A 17,995-nucleotide genomic window follows, 5' to 3' on the forward strand; every position below is an offset into this window, starting at 1 on the left:
AGTGCTTTTAAGCTCCTCATTATGAATTTGCATCTATTGAAGACAGTCTGGATCCATTTATTTTACTTACTTATTCCAGCGTGATCTCCTTTCTGTACTTATTTTTGTCTGGCATATCTTTGCTAATCCAGCCCAAATCATTTAATTGAACGGACCAATATAATGGCAGGTCCATTTGACATTTCTGTTATGTTGATGTCTCTCTCTTTTTATTTCCCAGTTTTCTACCATTGTCCCCTAAAGGTTCAGACCCATGCAGTGAGATTACATCGAACTTACAGCACCCGAAACAGGACATTCGACCCAATTGGTCTGTGCTGATGTTAATATGCTCCACTCGAGTCTCCAGACAAAAAGGAAAAGGAGGTGGCGTAGCGCTGTTAATAAGGGATGAGATCGGTACGGTAGAGATAAAAGATCTTGGCTCAGCAGATCATGATGTAGAACTGGAATCAGTTTGGGTGGAGCTAAGAAACAGCAAAGGGCGGAAAACATTGATGGGAGTTGTGTATAGGCCACCAAACAGTAATGGTAATGTAGGGCACGGTATCAATCAAGAGATTAGAAGTGCATGTAACAAGGGCAATACGGTAATCATGGGGGACTAATGGTGTGGAGGACGAATTCTTGGAATGCATGCGAGATGGTTTCCTGGATCAGTATGGAGGAACCAACCAGGGAACAGGCTATTCTGGATCTGGTACTGTGCAATGAGAAAGGGCGAATCAATAATCTTGTGGTAAAGGGGCCTTTAGGGACAAGTGACCATAATATGATTGAATTTTACATTAAGTTTGAGAGTGATGTAGTCCAATCTGAAACTAAGGTCTTCAATCTAAACAGAGGAAACTACAAGGGTATGAGGGACAAGTTGGCCATGGTAGATTGGGAGACTACACTAAAAGGTATGAAGGTGGACATACAATGGCTAACATTCAAGGAAATAATGCATAATTTGCAACAAACATATATTCCTCTAGGGCATAAAAACCCAAAAGGAAAAGTGATCCAACCATGGCTAACAAAAGAAATTAAAGCTAGTATTAAGTCAAAGGAGGAAGCTTATAAATTTGCCAGAAAAAGCGGTCAGCCTGATGATTGGGATCTTTTTAGAAATCAGCAAAGGGAGACCAAAAAATTGATAAAGAAAGGGAAAATGGAATATGAGCACAAACTAGCGAAAAATATAAAAACTGATTGTAAAAGCTTCTATAGGTATGTGAAAAGGAAAAGACTGGCGAAGGTAAATGTAGGTCCTTTACAGTCAGAGATGGGAGAATTTATAATGGGGAATGAGGAAATGGCAGAGAAATTAAATACTTTGTTTCTGTCTTCACGGAGGAAGACACAAAAAACCTCCCAGAAATACGAGAAAACCAAGGGTGTGGTGAGAATGAGGAACTTAAAGAAATTACTGTTAGTAAAAAAACAGTACTAGCAAAATTAATGGGACTAAAAGTCGATAAATCCCAAGGACCAGATGACCTACATCCTAGGGTTTTGAAAGAGGTGGCCATTGGGATAGTGGACGCATTGGTTGTCGTCTTCTAAAATTCTACAGATTCTGGAATAGTTCCTGCAGATTGGAGGATAGCAAATGTAACCCCGCTATTTAAGAAAGGAGGGAGAGAGAAAACGGGGAACTACAGACCTGTTAGCCTCACATCAGTAGTTGGGAAAATGCTGGAATCTATTATAAAGGATGCAATAGCTGAGCACTTAGAAACTAATAGTAAGATTGGGCAGAGTCAACATGGATTTATGAAAGGGAAATCCTGTTTAACAAACCTATTGGAGTTCTTTGAGTATGTAACTAGTGGAGTAGACAAAGGGGAACTGGTAGATGTGGTGTGTTTAGATTTTCAGAAGGCCTTCGATAAGGTCCCACACAAGAGGTTGGTGAACAAAGTCAGGGCACATGGAATTGGGGGTAATATACTAGCATGGATTGAGAATTGGTTAACAGACAGAAAATAAAGAGCAGGGATAAACGGGTCTGTGACTAGTGGTGTACCACAAGGATCGGTGCTTGGGCCCCAGTTATTCACAATCTATATCAATGATTTGAATGGGGGAACTAAATGTAACATTTCCAAATTTGCTGATGATACAAAGCTAGGTGACAGTGCCAGTTGTGAAGAGGATGTGAAGAGGCTTCAGGGGGATCTCGACAGGCTCAGTGAGTGGGCAAGAACATGGCAGAAGGAATATAATGTGGATAAATGTGAAGTTATCCACTTTGGTAGGAAAAACAGAAAGGCAGAGTATTTCCTAAATGGTGAAAGATTGGGGAATGCAGATGCTCAAAGGGACCTGGGTGTCCTTGTACATGAGTCACTGAAAGTGAATGCGCAGGTGCAGCAAGCCATTAGGAAGGCAAATGGTATGCTGGTCTTCATTACAAGAGGATTTGAGTACAGCAGTAAAGAAGTCTTACTCCAAATATATAGGGCATTGGTGAGACCACACCTAGAGTACTGTGTACAATTTTGGTCTCCTTACCTAAGGAAGGATATGCTTGCCATAGAGGGAGTGCAACGAAGGTTCACAAAATTGATTCCTGGGATGGCGGGACTGTTGTATGAGAAGAGATTGAGTAAACTAGGCCTGTATTCTCTTGAATTCAGAAGAATGAAGCATACAAAATTATTACAGGGCTTGATAGGGTGGATGCTGGGAGAATGTTTCCCTTGGCTGGGGAGTCTAGAACCAGGGGTCACAGCCTCAGGATAAAGGGTAGGCCATTCAGGACTGAGATGCGAAGAAATTTCTTCACACAGAGGGTGTGAATCTTTGGAATTCTGTACCCCAGAGGGCGGTGGAGGCTCAGCCATTGGGTATGTTCAAAACAGAAGTCGATAGACTTCTGACTAGTAAAGGGCATCAAGGGATATGGCAATAGGGCCGGTGAATGGAGTTGAGGCAGAAGAGCAGCCATGATCTCATTGAATGGCGGAGCAGGCTCGAGGGGCCGAATGGCCTACTCCTGCTCCTATTTCTTATGTTCTTATGTTAAAAAAATGAATTACATATTTAAATTTAATTAAAATGCCATTTAATTAAATATTTAAAACAAAAGTTTGATTTTTTGAAAAATAAATTTTAATGTTTTAAAGGGGCTAAAAATAGCCGTACCTTATTGCACAGGTTTTTTAATGTTTAAATGACTGAAAAAAATGTATTTTAATATTTTTATAAACTCTTACGCTGGTAAAAGCAGGCCTTACTTTTAACAGGCGTAAGGATTTCACCGGCATTTGTTGGGCAGAACTCTCCGCCCGCAGGTGCCATTTTCCCGGGGATGTGTTGGATTTGTCAATAGATCGCAAGTTCCGGGTTTTCGCGCATGCGCTTCACGGCCTTTACGAGCGCGTACTCACCTGGTACGTGACGCAAATTACGGCCCTTTCTTTTCTGAACCAAAAGACAAGAAACTTCATTGCAAGCAAAGGGAACACGAAAGATTAATGTCTTCTGATTTATGGGGCAAAATCGCGCTGGGCAATATTAGTAACAAACACTTCGATGGGCACATTAATCCATTTATGTTAAACATAAACCCATTTCAAATTACAGTAAACTCTTGTTTAAACGGCACCTAATCATCCGGAATACTTTAAGAACCGGCAAAATAGATAACCGGTAATCTTGCCGAATCCATCCAGCACTCGTTTTGCCGAGTCCGAGTTTCCCGCGGTGGCCGAGTTAGTGGTTTTTATTTTTGTTTGTGTTAAAAATTGCCTTAAACTACCACCAAGCTCAGTTGATATGAATTCGACTGAAACATTCAACAAGGAAATGGATAGATTCCTAATTCAAAAGGGAGTTGCAGGATCCAGGGGCACAAAATGATCTGTTTCCATCCAAAATGTGGACTTAAAATCAATGGACTACTGTATAACCTTTCTCTGGCCCTGTATTCCTACTTCTTTTTCAGATTAAAAGGAGTGTTATCCGACCGTTGAGTTACCAACAAAGTTTCTACCTTTAAGTGCTCAGCTTAACATTGACGATTCATAAATCATTGAGATTCTTTGCATCAGTGCATGTCGAATTTAGATTTAGATATGTATTAAATTGTAGTGGCACTGGGGTGAAATCATTATTAAAGTTTCTGAGAAAATAACTGTGTAACTTATAAGGGTGAGTGAATCAGATTCAACCAAGCAAACATTTCCTGATGAGAACTTATACTGGCTGACTCTTTGCTTGTAGTAACAGAATAATGGCAGTTCTTAGAATGCAAGAGACAGACACAGTGAAAGCTAAGAGTAAGGAGGCGAGCTGGGAGAATCTTTTCACTCAAAGGGAAATCAATTTGTGGGATATGTTATCATGAGAAACCCTTCAAATCGGACAGCATAAATGGGTTGAAGAGACAACTAGTAGTGAAGAAAGAAAAGGAAAAAAAGACAAAGATGAAAAGTAGTCATGCAAAAATGTTAACTGTGTATCCTGGATGATTACGTGCACTGGAACAGCATGACCAACGGGGCTGCTAACATTCACTACAACTGCTGAATTTCAGCCCGATTATCAGCATGGATATGGGGGAATGTAACCTTACCATAGCACACAGCCATTTCCACTGTGGAACTAAGACTGACGCCTGTGTTTACCGGTGTACTTACAGATTGTGACGTATCAAAATGTCTCTCAACTAAACATACAGATTGGTTGGTGCTTCCACAAGTTCAGGCATATTTGCACGCTTGTCACTTTTTCATTGTTTACAGTGCTAATTAGCTTACAAGCACCACAGTTACGAGTCCACACTTATATGTCATCCCCAAAAAGGCTTTTTGATTGGTTTTCTGTGTAGGATCTGTCGCAGTGTGTGAACTGCTTGCTGTCCTGTTGATCCAGAATGAAAATGATTGGGTAATTCCCCTGCCAAACACTGCTGTAAGTGACTGGGATTGTTTTCACGCACACCATTTGTATTGTGCAACTATCATCCACTCCCTGCATTTTGCTGGAGAAATAATCCTGCTTTTATCGGGATACCCTACCGTAGTTTCGGCCATGAGTTCTGTTTGCTGTAGTTCATAAAGACTCTGCTTAACTAGACTCCGTTTGCTGTAAAATAGACTCTGCTGATTTTAACTAGACTCTGTTTGCTTTTAACTAGACAGTTTGCTGTAAAATAGACTCTGTTTGCTGTAAAATAGATGCTGTTTGCTGTAAAATAGACTCTGTTTGCTTTTAAATAGACTCTGTTTGCTGTAAGATAGACCCTGTTTGCTGTTAAGTCTCGCCATAAATCCTGTCCCACCTCCTACTCATTGGCTGACACAGTGGAGTCAATACTCTGTTAAAAAAAAGTGTTTTTTTGCACTAAACACTTTTGTTTATTACAGGAAACTTTCTGGTACCCGGCACGGACGGGACCGACGTGTTGCCGGTTCATCAACAATTCCGGATAACCGAACGCTATAATAAAAGGTACGGAGCTCAGAGCTCCGTATAAAGCAACAAACCCTGTTGCAGCTTCAAAACAATCGGCACAAGTTGCAAGCGTCTCTGTAGCTTCACAACAACTTCAGCTACACCCTTGCACAGCAACAAATGGAGTAAAAAAAGTAACTAAAAGTAAAAAAAAGTTACCTGAACCGACTCCTGAATTTTGCTGGTGGATAGAGCGTTCCGGTTATTTAGGGGCCGGTTAATCGAAAGTTTCCTGTAGTCATAAAAATATTGGTGATGGGTTTTAAAGCTGTTTAATTAGGCGGGACGGTTGGAGGTGAGAGGTCATGCAATGAAACCTCAAGGAATAGGCGTAACGAGATGTGACCGAAACCAGGAGCTGTGTGTGTGGGATCACAGGAGCAGGTCCACTTCCTATTGCCCTGTGAGGCAGCACGTTGCTGGATTCCCTGGAGTGGCTCTCAACAGAAAGCTGATTGATATCACTGGCCTAAATACCGCACTCACGCTCGGCTGATTCACTGTGAGTTTTTCTAGGCTTGTAATTTTCCTGTTAAAGAGCTTACTTAGACAGAGGTATTTACACTGGACAGACCGGTAATTAGTTTTTTGAGCCATTTTGATCAGCGGCAGATTAACATTTCAAATCTGAAAATGGAAATCATTGATCTGTTTGTGTGCAGTAGAAAAATTCAGAGCCATGCACTGCCAATTAGCCTTAAAAGGCACTGTCTCTGTGAAAGTGTTTGGGCGAACCTATTTTTGTTTCATAATGCGAATGACGTAAGTGGCACTAAATCACAGCAGCTCCCAAACCCGCGGCCGCTTCCACCTACAAGGACAAGGAAAGCAGGCTCATGGGAACACCACCACCTCCAAGCTCCCCTCCAAGTCACACACCATCTGGATTTGGAAATATATCGGCCGTTCCTTCATCGTCGCTGGGTCAAAATCCTGGAACTCCCTCCCGAACAGCACCGTGGGAGCACCTTCACCACACGGACTGCAGCGGTTCAAGAAGGTGGCTCACCACCACCTTCTCAAGGGCAACTAGGGATGGGCAATAAATGCTGGCCTTGCCAGCGACGCCCACATCCCATGAATGAATTTATTAAAAAATTACAAGAGAAAGACAGCTCTTTGAGCTCCTGTTAGAGAAGGTAAATGGCCTTATAGATAACACTTGGTGCATGTGATCTGGTAAGGGAGTTAGTGAGGAATTTTCCAGAGTATTTTTTCCCTTACTGGCCCCAGGTTTTTCCTCTGTCTTTTTGCCTCTCCCAGGAGATTACATGGCTGCGAGGATGGAGAGAAGTGTTTAGTTATGATGCTCTGGCCACCATGGTGTGGGCAGGTGTGATGGACCAGCTGGTCTTTTCCTGCCTGTCAATTTTGAATGTTCCTTAGTGTGTGTCAAGCGTGACTCAATTGGTAGTACCCTCGCCTCTGAGTCAGGAAGGTTGCGGGTTCAAGTCCCACTCCAGAGACTTGAGCACAAAAATCTAGGCTGACACTCCCAGTGCAGTGCTGAGGGAGTGCCGCACTGTCGGAGGTGCCGTCTTTCAGATGAGATGTTCAACCGAGGCCTCATCTGCTCTCTCAGGTGGACGTAAAAGATCCCATGGGCACTATTTCAAAGAAGAGCAGGGGAGTTATCCCTGGTGTCCTGGCTAATATTTATCCCTCAATTAACATCACCAAAACAGGTTGTTTGGTCATTATCACATTGCTGTTTGTTGGGATCTTGCTGTGTGGAAATTGGCTGCTGCATTTCCTACATTACAACAGCGACTATACTTCAAAAAGTACTTAATTGGCTGTAAAGCGCTTTGGGGCATCCGGTGGTCATGAAAGGCGCTATAGAAATGCAAGTCTTTCTTTTCAAACAAAAAAAACCACCTACCTTTTGTGGGGACAATAGCCCCTTATAGGATCTAACCCCCATTGTTTCTTTTCCATCAGTTTTCTCCCGTCCCCTCCTCAAGCAGTGACTCCTTCCCGGGGCACAGTTCTGAAGACACCTGTTCTCCTCTAATGCCTCATCAAATGGCAATTCTTCATATTTGACATTGGCACTGAGTGTTGTCAGGCTATTCCACTGCAGGGACCTCACAGCCAAGACTGATTCTGCCCTCACCTGACCTTCACACACTGTCAGTGGGGGTTGAAGGGTGGGAGGAGGTTTGCGTGGAGCATAATCATCTGCTTGGACCTGTTGGGCCGCATGGCCTGTTTCTGTGCTGTACATTCTATATAATTTCACGTACAGTAGTCCTGGCTGGACAAGTAATGGGAATTTTCCCAGGACTCTGTTGATAGTCTGCATGCTTCTAGCAATGCTACCTGCCTGCACCTGGGGTTCCCTGAGCCCTGGATTTGCCAACCTAAGCTCCCTTGACGTATACCAAGCGGGCAGAGACAGAAACTCGACAGCTCGGTTCAGACTCCCTTAAACACGGTGATGGGTTTCAACATGATGGATGCCAGGCTAACCAGTACCAAACCTCACTCAAGTAGCCAATCTTCATTGGTGAATGTCAGCAAGGCTATTGGACCATGGGAGAGGCATCAGAGCTGAACCTGACCCTGTCCTCATCTGTTGTGCGCACAGCAGACATTTCCAACAAGGATCACCGATTAGTAATCAGAAGCAGGAAACCCTTTTTGATTCTCTTTTAGCCCAGGTAATGTTGAGGTCAATTACAGCAAAATGCCACCCTGGCTGAGATCTGTTAACTCATAGGAATACGTAAGAACATAAGAATTAGGAGCAGGAGTCGGCCATACGGCCCCTCGAGCCTGCTCCGCCATTCAATAAGATCATGGCTGATCATCGACCTCAACTCCACTTTCCCTCCCGATCCCCATATCCCTTGATTCCCTGAGAGTCCAAAAATCTATCGATCTCAGCCTTGAATATACTCAACAACTCAGCATCCACAGCCCTCTGGGGCAGAGAATTCCAAAGATTCACAACCCTCTGAGTGAAGAAATTCCTCCTCATCTCAGTCTTAAATGGCCGACCCCTTATCCTGAGACTGTGCCCCCTAGTTCTAGACTCTCCAGCCAGGGGAAACAACCTCTCAGCATCTACCCTGTCAAGCTCTCTCAGAATAATGGGGCAGTAATTCCTCCCCAAACGCGTGAGTACGGAAGGGGTACTCACGCGTCTGGCCGGAGGAAATGCCGGTTTTCAGCATGCACAGCGCATGCGCTGAAAACCGGCATTTCCTCTCCTCTAACCCAAGAGTTGAAGAGGCTAGCGCGTGCGCTATAGGGGGCAGCGCGTGCATCTTGGATTTCCTCTGTTTTGGGGGATTTGCGCATGTGTAAAGGCCTCCGGTCTTTACGCTTGTAAAAAGCACACGTAAGTATTTATTTTTACAGGTAAGTGGTGTTTTAGTGTAATTTAGAATGTTTTTTTCCACAGGTTTATTATTTTAAAGAATCTACAATAAGGTAAGTTTAGTTTTAGACCCTTTTTATTAAAAATTTATTTTTTTCAAAAAAAAAAATTATTGTTTAAATTATTTTTTTAAACTTATTTATACTTAATTTAATGATTGGGATGTTTTTTAAATTTTTATTTAAAGTTTAAATAGTGTTTTGGGCCCCTGTAGTTTTCATGAGTTTGACAGTTCTTACTCTCAAACTCATGAATGAACCTTCCCCTCCCCTGATTGGTTGTACAGTGCTCACCTGATCCCAGCCGGCACATCGCACTAACTACGCCGCTGGATCAGGTAAGCACAGCGCGCCGACATCTGAACCGGGCCTGTGACAGGAAATGCAAGCAGGCCCGGGCTTCAGATGTCAGCGCGCAGGGTGAGTGCAGATCGGGGGCTTGCACGCGCGGCAAGCCCCCGACACCAAGTTCTGGGCCAATATGTTTCAATGAGATCACCTCTCATTCTTCTAAGCTCCAGAGAGTATAGGCCCAATCTACTCAACTCGGCAATGATCAGGGAACCATGCTGGTCTGTTGGGCACCCAGCAGTGCATTCACCTACTGATCCATTGAGGGAGATCTCATATAACCAGTAAATAAAAGTATGCAACTGTTTCACTGAAAATGAGGCATCTTTACTAGATGCTTAAAGTACAAGCACAATAAGATAGTTTATGAATTTGGCCTTTTGGTAGATTCATTGCTCTCAAGGTTCAGCAAAATGGGTCAGAATGGTCTTATTATAGTGAAAGAAAGGGCAAACACACAAAAGTTGAAATGTTCATTGCAGCAGCTCTCTGCCCTAAAGACAATAAATCAGTAAAAGGAATGAAATTGTTGATGGAAGGAATTATCGCCCCCCCCGAGGTTCCCTGACACTGCAGATAGCGCGCGGTATGTTCAATGTGCTCTTCAGAACTTAAACCACAACTGCAGCAGGACAGAAAAAATGCAAAATGTAACTGTTATGTTATGGATGTTACAGTTCGTCTAATGCTCTTTGGGAGAGAGAAAGAGAGAGAGGAAGAAAGAGAGAAAGAAAGAAAGAAAGAAAGAAAGACAGAGAGAGAGAAAGAGAGAGAGAGAGAGAGAGAAAGAGAGGGAGAAAGAGAGAGAGAAAGAGAGGGAGAAAGAGAGGGAGAAAGTGAGGGAGAAAGAAAGAGAGGTAAAAAGAGAGAAAGAAAGAGAGAGAGAAAGATAGATAGATAGATAGTAGATAGAAAGAAAGAAAGGGAGAGGAAGAGAGTGAGGGAGAGAGAGAAAGAAAGAAAGAGAAAGAAAGACAGACTGACAGGTTTGCACTTATATAACACTTTTCACAACCACCGGACGTCTCAAAGCGCTTTACAGCCGATGAAGTACTTTTTTTGAAGTGGAGTCACTGTTGTAATGTAGGAAACGTGGCAGTCCATTTGAGCACTGCAAGTTCCCACAAACAGCAATATGATAATGACCAGATAATCTGTTTTTAGTGATGTTGATTGAGGGATAAATATTGGCCAGGACCCCAGGGATAACTCCCCTGCTCTTCTTCGAAATAGTGCTGTGGGATCTTTAATGTCCACCTAAGAGGGCAGACGGGGCCTCGGTTTAACGTCCCATCCGAAAGACGGCACCTCCGACAGTGCAGCAGGGAGGGGAAATAAAAATCAGCCCATGTTTCCAGGCCTGAACACTTGCAAAGAGTCTCCTTCTAAAAGCTCTTATTTGCAGACATAGGTGAAGCCAACAGCAGGGTATGGTTGCATAGTGGTAAAGTCGCTGGACCAGTAATCCAGGGGCCTGGACAAATGATCCACCAGACTTGAGTTCAAATCCCACCACAGCAGCTGGGGAATTTAAATTTAGTTAATAAATAAATCTGGAATAAAAAGTTTGTCTCCGTAATGGCGACCATGAAATTACCAGATTGTCGTAAAAATCTATCTGCTTCACTAATGCCCTTTAGGGAAGGAAACCCTGCTCTATATGTGACTCCAGACTCTTAACAGCCCTCTGAAATGACCTAGCAAGCCACTCAGTTGTATCAAAGGGCAATCAGGGGTGGACAATAAATGCTGGCATTACCAGCGATGCCCACATTCTGTGACTGAATAAAAGCAGTCACTTTATAGTGATCAGGACAACTCTCCTCTCCCAGGGGAGCCGAGGGCAATTGCGATGCTCACCATGGTCAAACATCCCACAAACAAACATTCATTGTCAAGGATAGCACATGAATAATAACCAGCAGTGACTGAAAGAAAGACAGACTTGTAATTTATACAGTGCCTTCCCCAGTAATTTATGTAAATAAGCTGGTGCCCCTAAGAGTTTCAGTCTTTCATGCGTAAAGGCAAGGGGAGAACAATGGTAAAACAAAATTGAAAGCACCAAGCGTTTAGAGCATTACAGTATGTTGTTTTAAACAATCTTCCGTTGTTCACTTGAGAACTAACGAATTCAGTTTTATCATCATAATCACTTTAGTTTTTCTACTTTAACAAAAAAAATCAATCTAAAAGCAGAGTATAATTTCTACAGAGTATAACGTAATTTACAAGCGGAGTTTTGTCAGCAGATTTGAATGTCGGCATACGCTCCTTCTAAAACTTAACACAAAAGCTTATTTTTTTATACACTGGTTTCTCCTTATCAAACTGGAAATGGCTTTGCCTTATATGGTGGTCGCCGGTCAATGCATAGTCCTTCAGCCGATTCTTACGTACTCAAGTTTACATTTCTCTACAACATACATACATCAACATTCTTTCACATAGGTTGTAATGTCCTTGTTGAACATCCTATCGGCAGGACTCCCAGTTTCAGTCCCAAGGTCTTGAAACTGGTCACTTGAACAAACTGACTGTATCCGTATCTCTCTCTCTCCCTTCTTTGCTCTCGATTGAAGGAGCTAAACATGAACGCTTTTCAGAAGCCAAATTAGCCGAGTTCCATTATAACAATACAGTACCAAGGGTAGTCATTGTTGTAATATAGGAAACCAATTTGCGCACAGCAAGGCCCCACAAACAGTAAGGCGATGATGACCAGATAATCTGCTGGTTGAGGATAAATGTTGGCCAGGACACCGGGGAGAACTCCTCTGCTCTTCTTCGAAATAGTTCAGTTCCATATTTAGCTCCACTGATTGAGTATTGGACCTGTGGTATAACGGGCGACTGAGGCGAATCCGGCCGTGTCCAATTTCATCCCCAATAGTGTACTGCATTTAACAAGTAGTAAGTTCGGTTTGTTTAACTGCAATCATTAACTAATCTGGTTGCTGTTACATAGGTTGAAAGCAGGCCACAAAATTAGGCATCTAATAACCCTGGGATATTGTGGTCAATCTTAAGCCAGTTCCCTTAAGAGGACTTGGGGTAAAATGAGGGGTTAAAGATTCATCTGATAGCATTTGATTAATATTCCTCACGTGGTTTATGGGTTAACCATTATTACTTTTTTAATTGCCATCTTTGGAATTTAAATAATTTCACCCAAAAAAACAGACCAGAAAAAATTGTCACGAGGCCTTGAGATCTGTGACACACAGCTCCAGATCGGGCGAGTGCAACAGAGACAGGACAACCCAACATCGACGGGTCAACAGAGAAAGAGCTTTTCTATGCAGGGGATAATTTTGCACATTCACAGTCCCAGTGTGACTCCTGCTGTGGTGTATGTGCCTTTAAGAGCAATTATGGTGTATGTGCCTTTAAGAGCTCCAGGTGTGCGTAATGCCGGTAATTGCCACTTGGGCTATATAAGCCTGTGTATTGTGTATATCCTTTAGAAACCCCCCCCAGACTTGCTTAGTAAATACCTATGAACCAACTCCTGTCTTCAGTGTCTTTATCTACACACGGACACTACAGTGGCGACGAAGTGGAAACGGACTTACCTGCAATTCGGTAGCACCTCAAGGACATCGATTCCTCCAGCGTCCAGAAGACTCAAGGAAGTAAGAGAAACTGTGGTTTCACCAGCTGGCCAAGCTGGTGACAGGTACTGCGCTAATCCTTCCTGAGCGTCAGGCTGGAGCTCCAGTGGCGGGCTCTACAGCTGAGACAGGCAGCGAAATCGGAGGCAAGCAATAACGGACTGGGAGGGTGCACTCGAGAGACGGCCGGCGCGGCAAGCAGGTCAGCGTTTAGACCTCCGTCGGGAACGAGTCTCCAACAGTGTTATCGGTAGCAGCGGCGGGAAAGCGCGGGAAGCGCCATATCGTTGCTACAGAGAGAAAAAAAAAGCGCGGGAAGCACCATATCTTTTCTGAAATGCCTAAATCTGGTAATATTGAGGCTTTTGATGGCGAAATAGAAGATTGGACCACATACGTGGAAAGAGTAGAGGTTTATTGCACTGCAAATGGAATAACAGATGAAAAAAAAGCTTCAGTACTTCTGAACTTAATGGGCGCGAAGACATACGAGCTGTTACGAAATTTAATCACTCCAGCCAAACCAAAGGACAAGACTTTTAAAGAAATTATTGATACCCTGCAGGAGCATTTAAACCCAACACCGCTGCTGACAGCGGAACGATTCAAGTTCTTCAAGAGAAATCAACACAAGAATGAAAGTAACGCTGATTACCTCACCGAATTAAGAAAGCTATCAAAGTACTGCCAATTCGGAGCAGGACTATCGGATTATCTTCGAGACAAATTTGTTTGCGGTCTCTTAAGTGAAGGAACACAAAAAAGACTGCTTTCTGAAAAAGATTTAACATTGGACAAAGCTTTCAGTATGGCTGTATCATACGAAGCAGCAGCAAAAGGAGCTGCAGAGATACAACATGAGACACAGGACTTCGGCACCCATAAAATGACACAGGAGTTCGGAAGATGTTATCGCTGTGGCAGATCCACCCATAACCAGAGGGACTGCTGGTTCAAGGGCAAAGCATGCAGGCAATGTGGTAAGATTGGACACATTGTACGGGTATGCCAATCTGGACAAAATAAATCCACTGACAGAAAACAAAGAATCAATAAAGAAAAGTACAGGAAGGTACAAATGATGGCGGACAGTAGCTCCGAAGACCAGAATAGCGATAGCGACTCCGGAAACAAGAGACTAAGCTGTCTCAAATTACATAATGTACTTGCCAAAGAGGATTACCAAACCATTTGGGTTACCCTCACAATAGCAGGGTCCCCAGTTAAAATGGAGCTAGATACAGGATCAGCTCTAACCGTAATAAATCAACGAGATTACGAGAGGCTATTTTCGCATATACCTCTAAAAGACACATCCATTATCTTAAAAACATATACGGGGCAGAAAGTCTACCCCAAAGGAAAAATAAGGGTGCCTGTGGTATACAACGGCAAAGAAATACAAAAGTTGTATTTATACATTCTACAAGATGGTGGCCCACCGTTGTTGGGACGTGAATGGATAAGGAAGATACGTTTAGACTGGCACTCCATTCAGGCACTGACGGTGACCAGTAAGGAAAAAAACAATGATGACATCATACCTGAACAATTAAAAGACATCTTGGCCAACGCCAAAGAAGTGTTTCAAGAGAAACTAGGAACCTTGAAAGGCATCACCGCCTCAATAAAAGTGGAAGATACAGCAATTCCAAAAATTTTTAAGGCAAGACCGGTGCCATACGCAATACGTCCGGCAGTCGAGGCAGAGCTGAAGAATTTGGAAAAGGCAGGCGTATTATCCAAAATAGATTGGAGCGAATGGGCAACACCCATCGTTCCAGTCATGAAAAAAACATTGAAAAATAACTCTGAGGAACAGAAAAAAATTTGCATCTGTGGGGACTTTAAGGTGACTGTAAACCCGGTCCTTCACACGGTACAGTATCCTCTTCCGAGGATAGAAGATATTTTCGCCTCACTATCCGGAGGGAAACGTTTCACAAAAATTGACTTGGCACAGGCATATCTACAGATGGAGGTTGAGGAGACCTCTAAAAAGTATCTCACAATAAACACACACAAAGGCCTGTACCAGTACAATCAACTGGTTTTTGGAATAGCATCAGCTCCAGCTATCTGGCAAAGAGCTATGGAGCAAGTCCTGCAAGGGATTCCGGGGACTCAATGCTACCTAGACGACATCCTTATAACAGGAGAAAATGACAACGAGCACCTTGCCATTTTGGAGCAGGTGCTCACTAGGCTGAAAGAACGGGGCCTACGAGCAAATCGCCCCAAGTGCGAATTTTTCCAAAATCAGATATCATATTGTGGCCACATAATTAATAAGGAAGGGTTGCATAAGTCACCTGAAAAAATTGAAGCAGTTATAAAAGCCCCAGCACCTGAAAATGTTTCACAATTAAGGTCATTCCTGGGATTAATAAATTACTATCATAAATTTTTACCGAACTTATCAACTATTCTACACCCTCTTAATGATCTTCTACAGACAGGAGTGATTTGGAAATGGAACGAAGACTGTAAACGTGCCTTCCATAAATGTAAAGACTTAATCACATCCGAGAAAATTTTGGCTCATTAAAACCCATCACTACCAATCAGACTGGCGTGCGATGCATCCCCTTACGGCATAGGAGCAGTATTGTCCCATAGATTCCCTGATGGCTCGGAACGGCCGATAGCTTTTGCGTCACACTCATTGAACTCAGCTGAGCGTAACTATGCCCAGATAGACAGGGAAGCACTCAGCCTGGTATGGGGAGTGAAGAAATTCAACCATTACCTACATGGACAAAAATTTACCTTGCTGACTGACCATCAACCCCTCATCTCCATATTCAACCCTAAAAAAGGTGTCCCCATTATGACGGCACAAAGACTACAGAGGTGGTCCCTTTTTTTAGGGGCACACCAACACAACATTGAATACAAAGGGTCAAAACAGCATGGGAATGCTGACGGTTTATCACGCCTACCGTTGCCAACGATAGAAGAGGCACCTACAGTAGACCCAGTAGAGATATTCCACTCTACCATAGTGGAATGTCTGCCGGTGACAAATTCTGCCATTGAAAGGGAGACAAGAAATGACCCTACTCTCTCACGGGTCTACGATTTAACAGTGAAGGGATGGCCAGCACATGGCGAACCACTGTTGCCAGCATTCTCGCAAAGAAGAGAACAGCTGTCAGTGTGCCGAGGAACCTTGATGTGTGGATCCAGAGTGGTGATTCCACCCAAACTCCAGGATAAAGTGCTAAAGGAGCTTCACGAGGGGCATCTGGGTGGAGTGAAAATGAAGAACCTAGCTAGGGCGTTTGTATGGTGGCCAGGTATCGATGGAGACATCGAAGACATGACCAAGAGCTGCCTAGGATGCCAGAAGGTCCAAAATGCTCCGCCACAGGCCCCTCTACATCCATGGGAGTGGCCTTCATCTCCCTGGCAAAGGGTGCACATCGACTTTGCTGGTCCATTTATGGACTCAATGTTCTTAATCGCAGTTGATGCACACTCCAAGTGGCCGGAGGTAATAAAGATGTCCTCCACCACCACGGAAAAAACCATCACAGTATTAAGGACCATATTTGCCAGGAATGGGCTGCCGGAGCAGATATGTTCTGATAATGGACCGCAATTTATGTCCGAAGAATTCAGAAAGTTCTTAAAGAACAATGGGGTAAAGCACTACACGTCCGCCCCATACCATCCCGCCACCAATGGATTGGCTGAAAGGTTTGTCCAGACCTTCAAGAAGGCCATCAAGGCCATGGGTAATGAAGACATAAAACTTCAGCACAAGGTGGATAACTTCTTATTTGCATATAGGAATGCAACGCATATGGTTACTAACCAAACTCCCGCCATGATGTTCTGCAATAGAAACCTAAGATGCCGGCTGGATTTGGTCAAGCCCAACATCCGAAGGGACGTGGAGAACCGGCAGTTTCAGGGCATGAATGAAAGGCCAACTAGGGCCTTCCAGATAGGCCAACCGGTTTTGGCCCGGGACTACCGTACCGAGAAATGGCAGCCTGGAACTATCTGCACACGATTAGGACCACTGATGTATACCGTGGACATCGGAGACAGCATAATAAGGTGCCATGCTGACCAAATCATCAAGTCATCCGAAAAGGGACAACCTACACCACCACTCTATACATCTAACGATGAAGTAGAGATACCCATATCTACCTCCAATCCGGTGATACTGGAGCCCGATGAACCCGACACTGGCCTTCAAGCCAAATCAGCCTTGCCAGAAGAACCTACTACACCACCAGAAACTACTACACCCCCGAGGCATTATCCGGACCGAGTCAGGAAGCCTCCTGAGAGACTAACTTATAATTAATTAATACAGCAATGTATATTATTTTGCATATAACATGTAATTAATAATTACTTAAAATATGATGTACTAGTTAGCTAGAAGGGGAGGAATTGTGGTGTATGTGCCTTTAAGAGCTCCAGGTGTGCGTAATGCCGGTAATTGCCACTTGGGCTATATAAGCCTGTGTATTGTGTATATCCTTTAGAAACCCCCCCCAGACTTGCTTAGTAAATACCTATGAACCAACTCCTGTCTTCAGTGTCTTTATCTACACACGGACACTACACCTGCCCGGCAAGGAGTAAAGATCAGGAATATGAGTGCGCTCCATTTAGCATAGATGACATAGGAACAGGAGGAGGCCATTCAGCCCCTCGAGCCTGTTCCGCCATTCAATGAGATCAGGGCTGATCTGCGACCTAACTCCATATACCTGCCTTTGCCCCATCATATCCCTTAATACCTTTGGTTAACAAAAATCTATCAATCTCAGATTTAAAATTAACAATTGATCGAGCATCAATTGCCATTTCCAAACTTCTACCACCCTTTGTGTGTAGAAGTGTTTCCTAATTTCACTCCTGAAAGGTCTGGCTCTAATTTTTAGACTATGCTCCCTAGTCCGCCAACCAGTGGAAATAGTTTCTCTCTATCTACCCTATCTGTTCCCCTTAATATCTTGAAAACTTCAATCAAATCACGCCTTACCTTTCTAAATTCTTGGGAATACAACCCTAATTTGTGTAACCTCTCCTCGTAATGTAACCCTTGGGAGCCCGGGACACGTGCCCAAATTCCCCCATATGCGCTCCCAGCAGGCAAAGCTTAACACCAAGATTGCAGAGCCGATAAAATGGTGGCGGCGCTGCCCAGTGCTAAAATGGCTGCATCTGCA

At 43.6% G+C, this 17,995-nt stretch overlaps 1 long non-coding RNA gene across 1 annotated transcript in view; it reads left to right on the forward strand.

The window, feature by feature from the left end:
- Nucleotides 1-5,711: 5,711 nt before the first annotated feature.
- LOC147100276 (uncharacterized) overlaps nt 5,712-17,995 on the forward strand; it is a 50,659-nt gene continuing 38,375 nt past the window's right edge. Inside the window, exon 1 of the long non-coding RNA XR_015073704.1 lies at nt 5,712-5,950. This is a non-coding gene — a long non-coding RNA (uncharacterized LOC147100276). The remainder of the gene's footprint in view (nt 5,951-17,995) is intronic.

This window comes from Somniosus microcephalus, chromosome 26 (assembly GCF_052327205.1).
Source record: "Somniosus microcephalus isolate GS21.2 chromosome 26, FLI_Smic_1.0, whole genome shotgun sequence".
NCBI lineage: Eukaryota > Metazoa > Chordata > Chondrichthyes > Squaliformes > Somniosidae > Somniosus > Somniosus microcephalus.